Source organism: Opisthocomus hoazin, chromosome 7 (assembly GCF_030867145.1).
Source record: "Opisthocomus hoazin isolate bOpiHoa1 chromosome 7, bOpiHoa1.hap1, whole genome shotgun sequence".
Lineage (NCBI taxonomy): Eukaryota > Metazoa > Chordata > Aves > Opisthocomiformes > Opisthocomidae > Opisthocomus > Opisthocomus hoazin.
Genome location: NC_134420.1, coordinates 33,107,421 through 33,126,653, shown reverse-complemented (window position 1 = coordinate 33,126,653; position 19,233 = coordinate 33,107,421). Strand labels below are relative to the sequence as shown.

At 42.1% G+C, this 19,233-nt stretch overlaps 1 protein-coding gene across 3 annotated transcripts in view; it reads right to left on the bottom strand.

The window, feature by feature from the left end:
- The window catches only part of MIDEAS (mitotic deacetylase associated SANT domain protein), a 61,010-nt gene extending 46,993 nt beyond the window's left edge, over positions 1-14,017 (bottom strand). For 2 of the 3 annotated variants that reach the window (XM_075425702.1, XM_075425700.1), the window contains exon 1: positions 11,156-11,320. The gene's annotated coding sequence lies outside the window, so the exon portion shown is untranslated. Of the gene's footprint in view, positions 1-11,155; positions 11,321-13,951 lie in introns of those variants that run through there. The other variant, XM_075425703.1, reaches the window with a different exon arrangement.
- Positions 14,018-19,233: the final 5,216 nt, after the last annotated feature.

The window sequence follows — 19,233 nt, the reverse complement described above, 5'->3', positions numbered from 1 at the left end:
GTAATAGGGAGGGCAAAGTTTCTGCAAGACTTTGCAGTTGTTACTGTCAATTTTTGATCCTGTTTGCTGGGTCTCTCTAGCCACATAACGCAAAAGCAGTATCAATGTCATGCAAAATACAGCTGTGCTTTTGTACAGAAACACAACTTCTCGCAGCTCCTTACTTGTACGCAATCCAATATCACTTGTGTGCAAGACAGCTCTGTCTTTTCTGTGTTGTAGCATTCTGTGCCCAGGACCAACTCTGAATCCAAGCTATAGCTATTCCCAATGAAGGGTATAACATAAAGGGTTAACAAACAAGCAATCTACCACCAAATAATTTTTTCCCTTTTTCCAAACAAGAAAACCTCATACTCTTCAAATCTGTTTTTGATGTATTAAGCAATTCCGTGCTGACAGGGAAGTATTAGATTTTCATTAACATACATCAACACTACGCGAAAATGTTCAGTGGGAAAGCAAAGGGTTAAAATCTCCATTATAGTTGCTGCAAAAAAACAGTAGCAAGTAACTTGACAAAATACTCACTAAGTTTCCTGCATTCAAAGTCATTACACTTTTCCCCTTCAGACAGGGTCACTATGTCTTGCCAATTCATGAGCTCCCAAAAATAAACTAGTTGAATAACTAAACATGTCAATAGATTTTCACATTCCCTCCATGCATCCAAACTGTACAGCTCAGATGGTTATTTGTAAACAGCCAGGCATCCTACACTTGATCTAGAGCACTTTCCCAAACAAATTCTGTCACTCTACAATAACTCAGTTATAGCTGTCACTAAACTCCACCTCCAAAATGTACTTTTCTCTCTTAAATCAAGACACTCAGAAAGAACTGTCTTCTTAAAATACTTTTTAACCCACAGTAAAATTAAGTAGTTCTGTTCATCTTCACAACAAAAAACATAACACAGCAGCTGGCAGACGTATAACCACTGGGAAGAATGCCCTGGAACTATGCTCCAAGGCAGAAAGTTGATCTACCACTTGGGTTTCTTCCATCTTTGACCTTTTCGATGACACTGCCAAAGTTACCAAACCGAGAAACAGAAAGTATGAAATAACTCTGCAGAAGAGCCAGACTGAAATCACCTAAGCGCACAGAACCACAAAGAAGATAATTATGTTCACTCACAACCCGATTTAAAGCCGAGTAAGTAGCCTGGCTAAGGAAACTCTACTCAGTCTGCTCCACACAGAAATCGGTGCCTCGCTACTGGGGTGCAATCCAGAAGCCTCAGTTCCAAGTCTCAACATTTCTACAACAAACGAAGGGATTAAGCATCTTGCAGAGAACCAAAAGTCAGCCTTTTGATCAGGATGTCCCGGAAAAAGCCAGCCAAAAGGGCCCATAGAGGATGCATCACATAGGCCGACACACGTATCTGCATCTGAATGAAAAAAGTTTCTATTCTACCTACAGCTTAAGTGCCTCTGTTTGCTGGAGGTCCACAGAGGGTGCCAGGAACTATTTCTGAACAACAAAGCCAGCTCCTTCTCAAACACAGTAGGTGTGACAGGCTGTGACCTCCTGTACAAAGCCTGCTGACAAAACACTCACCCAGCCATGGAGATGCAAATCCAGACTCAGGTACCAACACCTTCCACTAAGTGAGCCCCCATCAATCAGCTCCCCTGGGTGGGGGAACGTCCCCATTCCCACTCTTGACATTGAGCCACCACTTGTTCAGTCAGAACACGGTTCTGCAGCCTCTTCGTTGAAGACAAACCTCACTTTAAAATGAGGACGGTGACAAGGCACAAACAATGTAAATTATTTGTCAACAGTGAGATCTCAAGACAGGGAGAAGGCTGGAAAACAGTTCTGTTGTGTCCCCTACGGCACCAGAAAACATCTCCTCCCTGTATAGCATTTTGTTGCCTTCTCTCTCATGTCTCTCTGTTTTTCGTCTTAGCTGTCCCACAGTTTTCTAACAGTTTGTAAATGTAAGTGTAGACTCAAATATTAGATGCAGGAAGTTTTGTGACTGGAAGATCTAATGGTCTTCTGGGTCAGGGCAAAGAGCAAGAGCTCCTCTAAGCTCCAGGTACCTGCTCCTTGTTGCTGAACATTTTAGTTTCAGTACAAGCAGCTTGTTGTGTCTACGTGTGACTAAAAGGCTCAATGAGATCATAAACATGAACACTTCCCAACCCCCCCCCCGAACATTAATTCGGAGGCAGGACACTAAAGGCACTTCAGGCTAATAAAAGAGATCAAGAGCAAGATTTTACCTGAGATGTTTAAAGGCTAAACAAAGCCACTGACTTCTTGGTAAGAGTATGGATGTGTAGCTTAACCCAACTAATACATGCGAAAGCTCCCCCTAACTTTAATTTCCAGACTGCATTTCTGCAATAGACCTCCGTAAGAACTGCTGGTATGGACGGAGTCACAGCATTGCAACCTCCACTAACAAATCAGACCCTCAAATTTGCTTTTGATGAAAGGGACACCTATAAATCATTTAGGTCTAAGTGTAGCCTGCACCTTTTTTTACATGCTATTCAAACTAAATTGTTAAAAACCTGCAGTAAAACTGTATTGCCTCAGAATATGAAAGAAACAGTAAAACTGTAGTCTCATCTATACCATGCAGCCTAAGAACTACAGAGCAGGTGGAGCCTTTTTTATTAACCTTCACAATGTGAAGAGCAGAAGCAAACCATCTTACACAGACTTGAATTATTCTCACAAACCCTCTCCAGCAGACTTCTGCTCAGATTTTTGATGAGACTATAGAAAACTGGATTTTTTTGTTTCTTAAGAAATTATCTTTTTGTATTAGACACCAAAGAGTTGCTGCAAACATCAGCACCACCTCTGCTCTTTAGCTCAGTAACATGTGAACCAGTTCAAATACTGAGTTTTCTTGTTTGGTTTTTGTCAGACAGTCCTTGAACTATGCAATTAGGGTAGTAGACAGACTGAAGCGAGTGTTCACAGCTTCAGATCCAAATCCAAGTATGGTTTAAATACCAATACCCTTAATGAAAGAAGCACTAAAAGCTTCTAAATCTAAGTATCTTCCTACTTTGGCACTTTTTTGTGTGTGCATAAGCATGTTTGTTTGTTTGGGGGTTGTCTTTAAAAACAAGAAGTGCCCTTTCATCTAAAACTCATTCTTCCACAAACATTAACAGTAAATTCACAGTACTGTAATAACAGAATATTGCTGGTCAGGATTGGAAGAGATTATTGATTTAGCTTTATCACTGCTGCGGGGGGGGGGGGGGGGGGGGGGGGAACAAACAAAACAAACCAAAACACTTCTGTTTAAAAAAGTAAAGGCCAGTTCTACATCACCCAAACATACAGCCAGCACAAAAGAAGCAGCATCTTGCCAACATCAACTCCAAACAGCAAATACACTGTCCCTTTAACTAAATATCCAAGTACACCTAGTCAAGCAACTGTTGATGTTGACAAGTATTTGGGCCACTGCCTTTGGTCTCATACTTGCCTAATGATACCTCTGACAGAAGTGCCTTGTGGAGAAATCCATGAACTCCTTAAAAAGCAGCAGTGCAACCTGAAGTCCAGCAAACAGTCTCTAACCTCGCACTATCGCCTCTGTGTTGGGAGAGATGCCTTGCTTCTTTACGACCAGTCTGCCCAAACTGCTTTTGTCTCCTGTGCTTTACAATTTAGCAAATAGGTGGTTATGTCATTCTTAGACAAACAAAAACCTGCATCTTGGCATACATGGGTGCACACGCACGCTAAGTCATTTTAAAATGCCAGGAGAGATTACCTGAATGAGGAAAATGAATCTTCCAGTGTGCAATTTATATCAAGAGTAATTATTGTTAAGAGCTCTGCCAGCTGTAGAGAAAAACTTTACAAATCAAGGATTCAAATCTGCATTCTTTTCTTTTGCTAACAAAGCTCTCTGTATTTTAATTTCCTCTGTAAAGGTACGGTAACTAGATTTATATTGCAAATGAAAAACCTCAGATAGGCTTTGCTCATTTTTTTAAAGAAAAAAATACCAGCATTGCAAGAAGCTTTACTGAAGTCAAGACAGCCCATTATTCAAGGTTAACAAGTGTAAAACCTAAGCACAGTGTCACATATACCAAACTCCCTTGGTTTTTAATACCTCAATACTTCAAATGTTTATCCTTTGCATCTCAAATTCAAAATTAAAATCAATTGTTTATAAGGAGTTACACATTCTTCTTTTCATGTTCTTAGGCAATAAAAAAGCTCTTCTATTACACATCAAATTTTTCTACAGAAAAAGTTTTAGTACGTTTTCTATAGAAAAAAATAGTAACAGTAAAATAAGTCAGCTAGTACCATACCTTAAGTATTTCACTTTCGCCACAGAAAGAAGAGCACTAAAACAAGAAAAAACCAAGGAAGAGTCAAAGTTCTCGTACCTCAGTAGGAAAGAAGAAATGTCTCAAATACATTCTGCATTCTTGCATGTATTTAGAAAATCATGGTAACAAAGACCACTTCCATACTGATATTAAATCAGAAAAAATTAAGTCCATAGTCAAATGCAACATTTTGCACAAGTACTTACTTGCAATAACACACTTTATGTGCAAAAGACTTTCCAAATATTCAAAGTGGACAGCTTAAACTCTTAATAACAAGAATGCCCAACGGTACAGTAGCATCTAGCCTTCATTAATATTATATTCATTTACTTCTCCCCAGGCATATCGATATTCTTTAAAACACCTTCATTTAAACAAATACTGTTACAGAACGACTACACGATTTACTCATTATATATACTTGAAAAAATAGGTATATTTTCTAAAAATTTGAGAAAATAGCTTTCCAATAACAAATCCAAATAAATTTATAATTTTCATTCAATGTAATAAATGTAATTATATTATAAATATTCCCAATATTTAGCACATCTCATACAGGGTAATATCTAGAGCTTGTCAAAAAAGATTCTAAGAGAATAATTCAACTCTGAAATTCCTAAGTCACGAAATCAAACCAAACAATAGGGGCAGGCAGATTTCCCTGCCAGTTTCACATACATTAGTATTTGGCATCCTAAACTGTCATCGTGGGAATCCCCTAAAGCAATCAGAATGCCTCACAGCTGTGGCTCTCTGTCCTCTCACCAGGAATTTGGCAGTGCTGGCATTTTGTTCTCAAATGGTATAAAACCAAACTCAAAATAGGAAAATACTTTGCTAAATTCTTCTCCACCCAAGGGTAGTAATTTCCCACAAACACAGCAAACTCTCCTTTCAGGAAGTGCATGAAAGAATGAACAATACATTACATAGGCAGAAAAACCTGAAAATACAACAGGTTAATGACAAACGATCCAGCAAAATCCCCAAAGTATTTTTAAAGTATGGCACTTTGTTCTAATTTACTTTTCAATATGTCTAAAGGATCAAGAATCTGAACAGTTAAGGATATTGTGAAACTGCAAGAATAGTTGACTTGCATTACTGTAAAACTCTAAACAATAATGTAATTTATGACAGATTATTAAGAGACAGATGCAGGAGTCCCAAAGGTGATGCTCAAGGAATCGTAAGGGTACAGACACAACAGATCAGGCCGCACCTAAGCATATATGATTCAGTAGAGTTTGAAATCATGCAACATCCTCAAGCAACCCAGGATACAAACAGAAATGCACTTTTACCCTATGAACTGTATCATAGCAAGGCAATTTGGACATTATTCATAATCCTGGAACTAGTTTTAACTTTGGACTTCATTACAATGCACGTTGCAAACACGGCGACAAGCATTTCTGCAAACCTACTGCCCCACAAAAACGTAGCTTCAGAGGACAGATTCTAGTTTACCCATGCTGAAGGGATGCAGCCGATCAGGTAGCTGAAGATCAACACTGTACCACAACCAGACTGCAAAGCCAAACCAGTATTTCAAGAAGTAATCTCAGTTAAAAGCCCTGATAAAAAAAGACAAGCACAACCCTTGCAGTCACAATTCATGCATGTTTTGGTCACTATAGCTCTAGAAATAGCAAAAGCAACACTATTAAAAACAATAAATTACAATAAAACTTAAAAAATTAGCACGATGTTCAAGCTTCAAACAATGGTACAGTCAAACAAAATAACTTCAAAAAGTTTTTTAAAAAATAAGCAAAACTTCACAAACAGTACTCTAGTACCGTAAGAAAAAGGAACACTTGTTCTCAGGGCAGCCAAGTTATAATATGAGAAAGTTAAGAATGTATAACAGAATACTGTGTGTACACATAAATATACATAAACATTTGTCTTCCCAAAATAGGTGACAAGAGGATATACCAATATATATTATTACACTATAACCTCTCCTATTAGTAAGCTATGACGGGGAAAGTCAAGCAAATGAGAACCAATTTTCATGTCAGAAGATAATGTACAACAACGAAGAAATAAAACATGAATACTGAGTTGATTCCACTTCCCATCTCTTTACATCCCAGCACTGAACATGTAATGAATCAGTAACAAATTTAGTAAAAAGATATCAGAACTGTTTCTCAGTTTACTACTTCAGTTAATAGCATTTAACTTATTTCAACCTTTACCAATACTTAAGTCAAACTATATAAAACAACTTTAATTTTCAAAAACTAAAGGCTAAAAAAGAAAGTATTACTCCATGTTTTGCTGTAGGCCTTTCAAGATGCCTTTAAAATACCAACAAAAACCCCAACACCACTGACGCTTTGCCATCCTCTTCAAATCTAGCTTTTCCCAGTTTTTAGCTTCTTGATCAATACCAGCTGTCAATGTAACAAGAGGCATTCATGTAATTTACTTGTACATATAAAGAACATTTATTCTTCAGAGATGTGAATTTCAAAGAATATGTGTACATCTTCCACACAAATGTATTAACAAATTATAGTAATTCAGGCCTGGTGATCAGGTGGCTGTCAGTTGCACCGAACATGATAAGAAGCATGAACGCAGCCAGAAGAGCAAAGAATTAATTACCAAGATTTGTCTCTGCACCTCCATTCGCTTGTTTGCTCCTGAATACCTGAATGTTGGCTGCAATCAAAATGCATACATTCACATTTTTCCCCCAATGTGAAGAGTATGGCTTTTTCTTGCAACTTTCTGTGTATTTTTCAGTAGCTAGAGCTGATCAGCAGAGCACTCGAGGAGGGCTACAGTTGGAGACCATTCAGAAACAGAAGTTATGCAAAACGTTATGAAGTGCTTATGGAGCAGGCTCACGCTGGAAACACGTGCCATTTGTGCACTGGGAGCTGCTGCGGCTGCCAAGGAGCTTCCATGCAGAACGCAAGTTGCTGGTATGCAGCTACAAAAATTTAAATTATTACTTGAACAGCCATCTCCTTCAGCGATCTATGTATCACACAAGAAGGATTTCTTGGTTTGAATGCTCAGATCACACTAAGGGAAACGTGATTCAAAGTATGAACAACTCCCATCTGACCGACACCTCTGTGCCACTCTATTCCAATTCTCAGGAGAGGTCCTAACGATGATAATTCCTTGAATTAGTAGTACATTCCTCCTATTTACAAATTGCTCAGTGACAAGTCTTCTATTTGGAGCTGACTCACGGGCCTTGGCTTGTCTCTGGCAGAATTTGCTAGCTTTTTGGACGTATGTTGCAAAACCTCACCACTAGAGCGCCTGCCTCCTCCCCCGCCTCCGCTGCATATGACGAACACTCAGAGGAAAGTGGTTTATTTCTCCCTTTATGTCACTTAGAAGATAACCGCACTGAAGACAATACGCGTATTCACTACATTTCATTTTAGCATAAACTGTAATTTACTGCAGCCAATACTAAGATTTTACGCAATGCCTCAGAAAAAGGAAGAAAAAAAAGTTTGGGTTTTTTTTTAAGAAAAGGTGAAACGGCAAAAAGAAATCAGCTCTTAACCCTAATACAAGCCTCTTCAACATCCTCATTCCATTATTTGATCAGTAGGTTAAAAAAGGAGCTACTAAATGTTTACCTGAGCTCGAGGGAAAACGAGGTAAGTTTCTTGAGTGGAAACTCCTCAAGAATTGCTACGCATACAGAAAACACGTCCACCTCTCGGAACAGGAGCACGGGCTAGACAGACCCCCATCATTCTGATTCACGGTAGTCCCTCTTGTCTCCTTACACGCTTGAACACGTTCCCCGACACACTGCTGCCACCGCCACCACCAAGGTGGCCACTTCCAAGGAAAGGCAGCAGGCCCTCCACAGGGTGCAACTTCAGGGATTGCCTGGCAGCTTGACAGAACAGCCTGACGGGAGGGATGCCAGGCTTGAAAATACCTCCTGCAGTCATCACTCATGGGTGACAATAAGAATGAAAACGCAAAAGCATAAATTAACATCTGGAATAAGTATGTAGGCTCTCGAAAAGCTTGCACCCTGCTGCAGCCCTCATCATTTCCAATCGCCGCTACTCCCGTGCACCTGGATGGGTTAAGTGCGAGCAGGGCTACACCTCCCTTTTGCTGCTATGAACACAAATGTATGACTAATTCCACTGAGTACCACAGGACGACTCACAGACATGAAAGTTACCTACTCCTTTGTATACAAGCCTGAAGAATCCTGGCCTAAAACATTTTCTCCCGCCTCTCCCGCCTGTGAAAAGCAAATGACTTAGCATAAGGAATGACTATATTTTATCACTACCACAAATGATTCAAGCAATCTTTAAGCACTGTTTCTGGTTTTCCCCAGAAGTAATTTTAACATTAAACAGCCAGTATAACATAGATCGGCCAATCAGTCAAGACATGAAGAACAATCCAAAGAAAAATCTACAAATAGGACACCGTAGAAATGCACAGATAAATGTATCTTTGCTCATTCGGTATTAAAATAAAATGCTCCAATAAACTTACAGTAGGATCACTACGAAAGTAAGTCTGTCAAGTGATAGGCCTGGTGTTGTGATTAATTAGCCACTTGCTAATAAAAAAACCCCAAACATGTAAACTTCTTCAGCACATCACTACATTCTTCATTAACAAAGCTACACACATTTTACACAAAGCACTTAGTTGACAGCCTGAGGAAACCACCAGTAATAAGACGATCCGTGTGTTCAACTAAAATAATATGTTCTAGTTGAACACCAAGAAATTTTAAAGCAGCTTTCCATTTTTATAGTACTTTCCATCACAGTGCTCAAAACACTTTACAAGCCTTCACAGCCTTTATTAAGACATCAGCAACAACAGTTAAAGACAACCTTTCTAGAAAATTGTCTCTATTCTTAGAAAGGCAAATTTCTAAGTACCAGATCTGAAATATTTTGGATTTGGTATTTCATGAATTCCAAGTACTTCCAAAACTAAGCTGGTAAAAGTTACAGATAACCAGCATCTCTTAAAAACAAATCTTAGGTACCTCAAGTTGTATTCACAAGAACTTCGGCATAATTTTGATGGTCTTTCAAAGTCTTCAAAAAGACTTTCTAATACAGTGTCAGTGGCACAGTCTCTATGCCTTGTCCTACCCCTCAGCCAACGCTGCCTGCAAGATCCCTGAGCAAGAGGCAACTCTTCAACTGAAGTTGAAACAGCATGTTCAAAACTTATGTCTAGTCTAGCACTCATATCAACCTCTAATTTTTTGTGGCCTGACACAGAAACTCTCCCCAATGCTCTGCTCTTCATTTCCAAGCGAGCCAGCTGAACTGCAGCTGCTTACTTTAACACAGGCAAAGCACACAAGAAATTAGACCAGAGCAAGAATGACACTAAACCCGCAGGACTGTCAGCAAATCCGCCTGATTTTCACCTGCTGCATAACCACTTTAGAAACATGAACCCACAGATTCAACGAGCTTTCAATTTCTTCTGTGATTTCAGAGACTACTGGTGGCATTTCTACTATTTCAGGTCTGTTGACTTCTACCATCAGCCTCGATCCACTTCTCCTCCCCCCCCCCCCCCAGTTCTTCGGTGAAGTCAAAGAGGAATGTGGCAGTTCACTGCAGAATATATTCTCTTTTTAGCATTTGCAATGCAAAACGAGGTTTTGTTCGGTACAGAAATCTTGCACAATAGCCTGTGTATACGTATTCGTTCCAACAATGCTGTCCTATGCAATCACTCTGTAATTACACACAGTCATAAAGCTGCTGCTGTTGCTGCTTGGAACTGCAGTCTCGCCCTCTAAACAACCTAATATCAGTCTCCGCATTAGGCTATTGCTTTTCTCTCTTCCCCTCCCTTGACTGCTTATTGCTTGCTCCAGTATAGACGGCCTTTACACCACCTCACGCGAAACACGCAGTCAGGATGAAATCAGATTCTTTTGGGTATTACGAAGAAGCAGCTATCTGTTTTAAAGAGGATACCAGGTAGATCTCTGCTGAGTAAATGGAATATTTCTCTAATTCTGCAGGCTTCAACCAGACAAGACTTTACAAACCAAAAATAAATCCTGGTTACGCCTGTTTAAAAAACCCGTAAGTATTATACAAGACTCTTGCATACGTGCGTGGGTGTATTGTCAGGTTTACTGCTAAACTGCAAAGAGTCAGTCCTTCGCAGTTGCTTCCAGAGAAAAGAGCTGCTGAGAGCACGGGATTTTCAGAAATTATCTGATAAATTCCCCCCCCGCCGCGTACAGGCCAGCAGAGAAACGCAGGCCGAGCCCCACGGCGCGATCCGGCGCGGCGGCAACGCGGTCCCCGTCCCCCGTCCTCCCCCCGCGGAGCTGCTCCAGCTCCAGCACGCAGCAAGCGCAGAGACAAGCCCCCTCTAAACCACCCCCCCATAATACCCTCCGCAGCGGCTCACCCGGGCACAGAGAGCTGCTCCGGGCGCCGCTGCAGCGAGGCAGCGGCACGGTAACACCCCGCCGCACCCCCCCAGCCTCGGAAGGACCGGCGGCAAAGCCGGAGGAAGCAGCTCAGCAGCCCGGCCCGGCCCCCCGCCGCAGCCGGGCCTGGGGCGCCGCTGCCCCGGCCACGGCCCCGGCGAGGAGCCAGCCGCCCCCGGCACCTCCGCAGGTACCCTTCCTCCTCATCCTGCACCCAGCACCCACAAAGCAAACACTCCCCCCCCCCAAAAAAAAAGCCCCAGGAAAGGCACCCCCTCTCCAAAATGGCAGGGAAACGGAAGCAAATCGTGCAGGGACTAAAACAACAATAAACCGGCGGAGAACAGGAGAGGTAAGAAAACGTGCTGCTCACCTCCGACGCGGGGCACGGCTGCCGCGGCGGGGGCCCGCGGGGGGACGAGGAGCGGCGATCTCCAAAAGGGGAAAAACAGAAGGGGGGGGGGGGAACCCCAAACTTTGTTTCTTTCTCTCCGGGACTCAGGGAAAGCGTCACTTCCTAGTGCGGTAAGCGGGGAGGCTCCCGGGCCCGGGATCCTCAACTCCTCCTCCTCCCGCCTTCCTCCTCCTCCGCCTACTCCCCCGCCGCCGCGGCGCAGCGCCCCGCCGCCCCTCCGCGGCACCGGCCGGGCCCCCCTGCCTTTTCCCACAGATCTCGGCTTGACCTTCCGTGCACGGCCCCGGCTGCCGTTGGCGGGAGGGGGCGGGGTGGCGGGAGCTCGCAGAAGTGGTTGGGAAGCCGAGCCCGCCGGCCTCCCCGCCGCCACCGGGCTTCACGGCCCTGCTCCCTGACGAAAAACAAGCCAACTGGTTTTTAAGGAAACGCTTGCACCAGAGGAAAGCACAGTTCTCTGCTTCCCCCCTTTGGTCCTTTTTTTGACGGCTTTTTCTGAAGAAAAAGTGGAAAAAGAGGGAAGGGAGAAGGGATTTGTACTAGATCCTGTTGGTGGTTTTACCTAACACCTGAGATTTACTTTCGCCGGAGAACTGAAACTTCCTTTCACAAGCACAGGTACAGCAGTGCGTGTTTCTGAAAACCTTCCGCTCGCCTACTGGAATATGGCTTCCCCCACTGCCTTGGTCTGAGAATAAAAAGCAGAGCGCGCTGGCAAAGGCAGGCACGCTGCTCCTCCTCGGGTAGGAAACATTGCCGCCGCCTCGTTGCTGCTCGCCCTGCGGACTGCCCTCACGCTCCAGATCTTCACGGTCCACCAAACTTTCAGAATATAAAATAACATTTAGACAGTGTTCATGGATTAGACTCCCGTTCTGTGAAACATGCCAGGCAACACGAGAACACCCAGCGTTCTTCCCCGACATGCACGCTGCCACGCGCTTACCTTCGCCCAGGCTTGGATCGTGCAGCGCACGCCGCAGCACAGCTTTTCTTTCAGACCAGCAGGGCAGTTTCCCTTCTAGCATGTATTGCTTTATAGAGTGAAATACAGAAGTAATTTTTGCACCGCTCACTCGAGTTTGCATTTCTTTCACAACAGTTCCTGGCTTCCATGCAGAACCTTTTACCAGGGAAGCTCAAGATGTGTGGAAACAGGAGCCCAGAGAAGTGACTTACCCATGACTACAGAACGTATCTGATGCATAACCAGGTTTCTCTGATGAGTCCCAGGTCAGCAGTCTAATTACCACACCCAATCTTTTTCCTGTCACGGTGCAGAGAATAACAGTAAGACATATGTAGGTGAAGAGCAAAATAATAGCCACAGGTACTACTGTAAAGTTTTTTTTTTCTTTCACAACCAACGGTATCATTTGACGCAACATTGCCTCGATAGGACATTCAAAGAAAACTCTTCCATACTGCCATTAATACACTTGCTCTTCTAAATTCCCGAATAGACAGGAGCAATAGGTCCAAAACTATTCAAATCAATACAGAAAGGACATTCACAGCTGTTCACAAATTAGCTAATAGGTAAAGCAAACAATTGAAGGTATAATTACTAAAACTGAAGTCAAAGGCATACAACCTCTTGGTTTAATTTGCCCTAATAAAGACCAAAAAGACAGATTCCATAAACTGGAGTTATTTCACTCTCTGTTATGTTAGGCAACCAGTGCCTCGCATGAAAAACATCAGATATTGATAAGATTGAAATTGCTTATCCTAACTTTCACTGCAAAAAAATAAAAACCAAACCACTCTTCTACGACTGTATATCATGTTGTAACAGCAAAGTGTAGCTCTTCCTTCCAGCCAGAACAAACCCATGTTGTACTTCACCAGTTTGGGAAGCAAATGATGAGCAGCGTCTCATGTTTCACAATACATAATCACGTAAAAGCAGCAGACAATGGCAGAAACATCATCATCTGGTTACAGAAGCTAACACTGCACAGACTGGGGAGTATGCTTTCTACCCTTGTCTAGGAGATGTTTTAACCTTGTTGGGTTTTGATAGCTGCCTCCTAAATAAAGTATAGGATAGGAATCCTTCTTTACTGAGCCAAAGGCAACACAGTTACCACAAGGACAAAGCTGAAACACACTGTAAGATCCAAAATCTACAAGAAACGATGGCACTTCTTCCTAAACGTACCAAATGGGATGAGAACAAAACCAGGCAAGCCTGCAGGTACACCAGCACGTTTTTAAGTCTGAAACTGAAGCAGCACACTTCAAAGACGCCATGGCATGAGGAGTGTTTCTAGAGCTGTATGCTGCTGTTTATCTTACTGAGCAAATAAACAGTTTTACAAAGTGTTTTGTAAAGGTTTTGCCTTTATGCACTCTTCAATTGTTTCTCTGTTCCTCATGCTGTGCAGTGCTCACATCTCCTCCAGAACCAGGCGTCATGATTTTCTTCCTTGCAGCAGTAGCTTTTGCTATGCTTTTTAAAATTCTTTTTCTGCTTTCTCCTTTTCTCAGCATATGCTGAGACTGCATGCAGGTTGCACTTCCATCAGTTTTACAGTAAAAAAATTTAATACACATATATTCCCAGTTATGTTATCTTATTACTACATTGAAGAAGGAGATTGGAAGATTTCCTAGCTATCACCATAGAAAATCTTAGGTTGCTTTGGCTTGTACAGACACATTGTGTGGTGTAACAACATCGACTCATATCATTAATAAACTGGATCGCACTGAGTCAGAATTTGGATTACAGACTCTGCTTTGCATACTTACGTTTGCACAACTGGGACACACGCTCAGCAGGTGGCACTCTCTTCACCAAGGCAGCACAGAGTCAATGCCCCATCCTCTCCCTAGTCACGAGTTGAACAGTGTTCCAGCATTATGGGAGACAATATGGAGCTATTAGTTCTCCCTGAAATTAAGTATAAAATGAAGGCCTTAATCACTATAGCTAGTCAGAAAATAATTACACCCTTTGTAATAGAAGTTTCAGATTCCAATAAACCTAAAACTTCCACCTCATAATCACACTGAAATTTCCTCTAAAATTTCCATTGGATGTGCTATTTTTCTTCAAAAAATGAATGACAGCATAAATCAGTAATGAATAGCTGCAGTGTTTATCCCACTGAGATATTCAATGCTCGAGGGCAGGGCTGCCTCTAGACAAGCTAGAGAATGGGCTTTGTCATTGCACAGGCTGTGACCGACAGGCCACTCAGCACCACTGAATAAGATCTGGGGGTCCTGGTGGACAGTAGCAACAGCCAGCAGTGAAGGCTAATGGCATGCTGGGCTGTATAAAGAAAAGCACAGCTAGGTTGAGGGAAATTATTATTCCTCTTTCTCATCTCTTGTTAGTCTGGACCTGGAATACTGTGTCCAGATTTGGGCCCCCCAGTACAAGAAAGATGTTGATAAACTTAAGCCAGTAGAAAACCAAGATGGTCAGGGGTGGAACAGACGTCCTGCAAGGAGAGGCTGAGGAAGCTGGGCTTGTCTAGCGTAGAAAGGAGAATAGGCAGGAGAGACTTAACAACAGCCTTCCAGTAGCTAGAAGTCTAGATCTTTACCTACAAGAGAAGGCAAAGCCAGGCTCTTTATTGAGGTGCACAGTGGGAGAAAGACAACGGTCATAAACTGAAACAGTGGCTGTTCCAACTGTGAACACTGAGGACAGTGAAACAATGCAACAGGTTGCCACAAGAGGCTGTGGAATTTCCTTTCTTGGATGTTTCCAGTAGCTGACTAAGCCCTGACTACCTGACAAAGAAAGCCCTGAGCAACGTGGTCTGAATTCAGTGTTGACCCTGCTTTGAGCAGGAGGTTGAACTGATGACCTCCCAAAATCCCCTCCAACCTGAGTGATTCTATAATTCAAGAAGCAAATCTCCTTATCTCACATAAAAGGAGGCTAAATTAAATTATAGTAAAATAGTGTGAAAAAATCTTACAGGAAATACAAGCGATTGTACCTGTTTCAGGTTGATTGGGCTTTAGTTTTGAGGTTGTGAATTTAGAAGACCATCAGCATAAACACAAAGAAACCCATTCCCTCATAGTCAGCATTTTTCAGCTGCGTTATTACAGGAGAAAATGCTTATTAAAATGCTTTTCTTTTTATACAAGATTAATTACTCCTTATCACTTACTCCTTTCCCCAATATAAAGTTCTCTCATCTTTGTCAGAATTAAAATGCAACACTCAAGATGTTATATTTGAAATATCATTCTAGGGTTCAACTTCTCTTGAGAAACTTAATGCAGTCACAATGTTTTGAAAGAAGGGGTTTGCCTTTTTTAAGAGTTTGCAAAAAGAAAAAAAAAGATCTTGCATATTTATTTTACTCTTCATATCTGGTTTTAAAATTAAAACAATGAGTTTGCTTTACTAACTCGAGCAAGAATCAGCTCCTTTGATCAACTTAGGGAAAAATACAGGTGTTTATTTATAGAGCATGTACACACACGCACGTGCAAAGCATCAGGAACGGGCTTCCTGAGAATCAGGATGAGACCTTGTTGCATGAGGGAAAGGGAGGGACACTATGGTTTAGAGAAGAAACCACATGTAAAAAAAAAAAGTTATTCACATTGCTTAAACAGTACTGAAAGAAGCTTAAGACACTATTGTGAGAGAGTGGAAGAATCTATGAAGTACTGAATTATACGGCATGCTGAAAACCAGGACTGCTGAAACTTTCTTCCTAATTTTACTTGGTTGTGTAGCCTTAAACACGCTTCACAGTCGCTTCAGCATTTACTATTTGCACTTTTCCCAGAATCCCACATTGTTTGTTTGTTTTACAAACAATAGTCTGTGGTAACATTATTCACTGTTTACAGTTGAGAAAAAACAACATTTGGAGAAACTAAGCGATGAGCTGAAGGCCCTGGGGAGGTTCAATAGCTGAGCTTTAGTTAACTCCAAATGCCCAAGTCCAGATGTAAATGTCACGCTATACTTTTCCTGTATTTTAGGAGCTTAATCTACAGATTGTACTAAACTACATGCCCCCTCATCTAAGTGACATTAATCTATACATGCAATTATAGGACACCAAAAGTTTTATGCTGCTTAACTGACTAAGCAGTGGCACAAGTCCTTCTGAAAATTAGGTTCAAATTACCTTAAATAGGACGATTTAAAAAAAAATTAAACAACACCTAAAATAAGACGATTGTCAAAAAGCTGGCTGTAAACTGCCTCTGATTATTTCTTAAACATTTAGAGATTATATTTTCTTACTTACTGTGTGAGAGGAACTGTTGGAAAAGGAACTAATTAATATATATAGTATTTCTTTTAGAATTCTGTTAATGTAAAGCACTGTAAATTCATTAGCTCTATGAATTATTATTATTAATATATATATGTTGGAAACAGTATATAGACTAATAGCTCTCAACAAGATCAAGAAAACTTCAGATCACTAGAAATACTCCTGAAAAATATGGTAGGCAAGAAGTATCAAGAACTGGCAGGCACACACATATTTTTAATTCTAATGCATATTTTTAATGCTATAATCACTAAATGGTATGATGGCCACTATTATACCAGATTTCAACGAACCCTTCTGGAATTTACCTCTCATTATGCATTATGAGTGCAAAACTTTAAAAAGGAACACACTCTACTACTGTGGGTGTATATACACGTCACTTCAAAAAACTTGAATTTTTGGAATTTTGTAGACCTGCTTTCAGGAGCACTTACATCAATTCCTGCACCATATTGGTGTTCACAGTGAATGCTTTATAAAACATGAGAGTTGTTCTACAGTTTCTGTGAAATTCGTATGTAAAACTGTCTAGAAATCAAATGGATGTATTTTCTTTTTGGTAAAAGATACTCTGATAACGACTTAAGCGGATGACTGTTGGGGAGCATCAAGGGCTGGGGCTGGTCCCCAAGGGCCTGGGGTCAGGAGCCGAGGAGTTTCCCAAGGCTGGCAGGGCAGGGCCTTCCCCAGATGGGGCTAGTCCCACTACCGGCAGTGAGGAAGCAGGGCAGGGCAGGGGGGCAGCCCCAAACCCAGGGCATCACGCACCCCCATTGGGGATGACGTCGGCTGAAGTTATGCTGTGAAGACAAGTTCACAGGTCAGGATCAAGGGTCGGGCACAAGCGTGGCTGCAATGCAGCTGCAATGTAGCTCAGGCAGAGCTGGATGCAAGGGCCCCAGCTTAAGGCAGCTTCCAAGCAAATACGGCAGAAGCCCCCACTGAGGCTTTTTTTTGCAAGTAACTTCCACTAAGGCTTCTTCTGTCTCTTTTTCCTCAAGACAACCAGCTGTGCTTTCTTCAAGATGGCTTTGAGCCCAGGCAGAGAAACCCCCTAGAAGCACTCAGACTCTCAACAACAACAAACTAACAAGCAAAAGAAATATTGAGAGATTTACTGCAGGGTAATAGTCACAGCTTGGTTGAATTTAGTCTAGCAACAGAAATAAAGACTGAAATTCGAAACAATCAGCTGGAATATTTTTCTGTCTTTATATAACATTAATGCTACATACTAGGAATTATTTTTACAGATGACAGTCTAGGCTGTCCCTTTAATAGTCTGAGCAGACCAATTTCTTATTGAAGCACAGACTGGTTAATGAATGTGATCATTAGTCTATTTAATACCCTAAAGTGGTTTGGTTCAACTTACATTTCATTTTCATATATATTATATTCCTCACGGATACACCAATATGAAGGCAATGCCCTCTCTTTCTCCTCTCAGATTGTTGATCTGGACTAAGGCATTCTCGTTTATGCAGGAACTCACAGGCTGTATACCACCTGAATAGTTCCTACACTATCCAGCCCACTAACAGCAACTGTCAGATCAGAAGCAGAATGATTTAATATTTCCTTATGTCCCACAGTTTGTCCCAGCTACTGACTAAGGTTAACCATGAGCCAGCAGTGTGCCCTGGCTGCCAAGAAAGCCAATGGGATCCTGGGGTGCATCAAGAAGAGTGTGGCCAGTAGGACGAGGGAGGTTCTCCTTCCCCTCTACACTGCCCTGGTGAGGCCTCATCTGGAGTACTGTGTCCAGTTCTGGGCTCCCCAGTTCAAGAAAGATGAAGAGCTACTGGAGAGAGTCCAGCGGAGGGCTACAAGGATGGTGAGGGGACTGGAGCATCTCCTCTACGAGGAGAGGTTGAGGGAACTGGGCTTGTTCAGCCTGAAGAAGAGAAGGCTGCGAGGGGACCTTATAAATGCCTACAAATATCTGAAGGGTGGGTGTCAGGAGGATGGGGCCAAGCTCTTTTCAGTGGTGCCCAGTGACAGGACAAGGGGCAATGGGCACAAACTGAGGCACAGGAAGTTCCGTCTGAACATGAGGAAGAACTTCTTCCCTCTGAGGGTGACGGAGCACTGGAACAGGCTGTCCAGGAAGGTTGTGGAGTCTCCTTCTCTGGAAATATTCAAGACCCGCCTGGACAAGATCCTGTGCAGCCTGCTGTAGGTGACCCTGCTTCGGCAGGGGGTTGGACTTAGATGACCCACAGAGGTCCCTTCCAACCCCTACTATTCTGTGATTCTGTGATTCTGTGATTCTGTGACTAGGACTAACGACAGTAGAAGAGCATCCTGAAAGTCGTCTCTTATGGAGAACATCAACTAGAAACTCCTGAGCTTCAGTAGCTAATATATTACAAGAAGCAATCTCAAAGCCCATTTCAAATCATTTGACACCGACAGTCATTCAAGGAGCTTTCAGCCCAAACAGGCTTTATTGGCAATGACTCAGTACCATTGCAATTAAATTGAAACATATGCAATATAAATCTGGGGGCGGGAAGGAATCAAAAAGCAAGCATTTGCTAACGTCAGGCTCCATAGGTAGCATATGGAACTCTGTGTCTCAGGGGGACTCATTCCTATTCCATCCCGTAAATAAATTATAGAAGGGGATATAAATCAATCACAATGGGAGACACCAACTTGTATAAATAAGATATATATGATGGGCATGTACCAAATACAAAGGATAATCTGGAACCACATAATCATGCACCTTGATGACCTTATCTGTCCCTCTACTCCTTA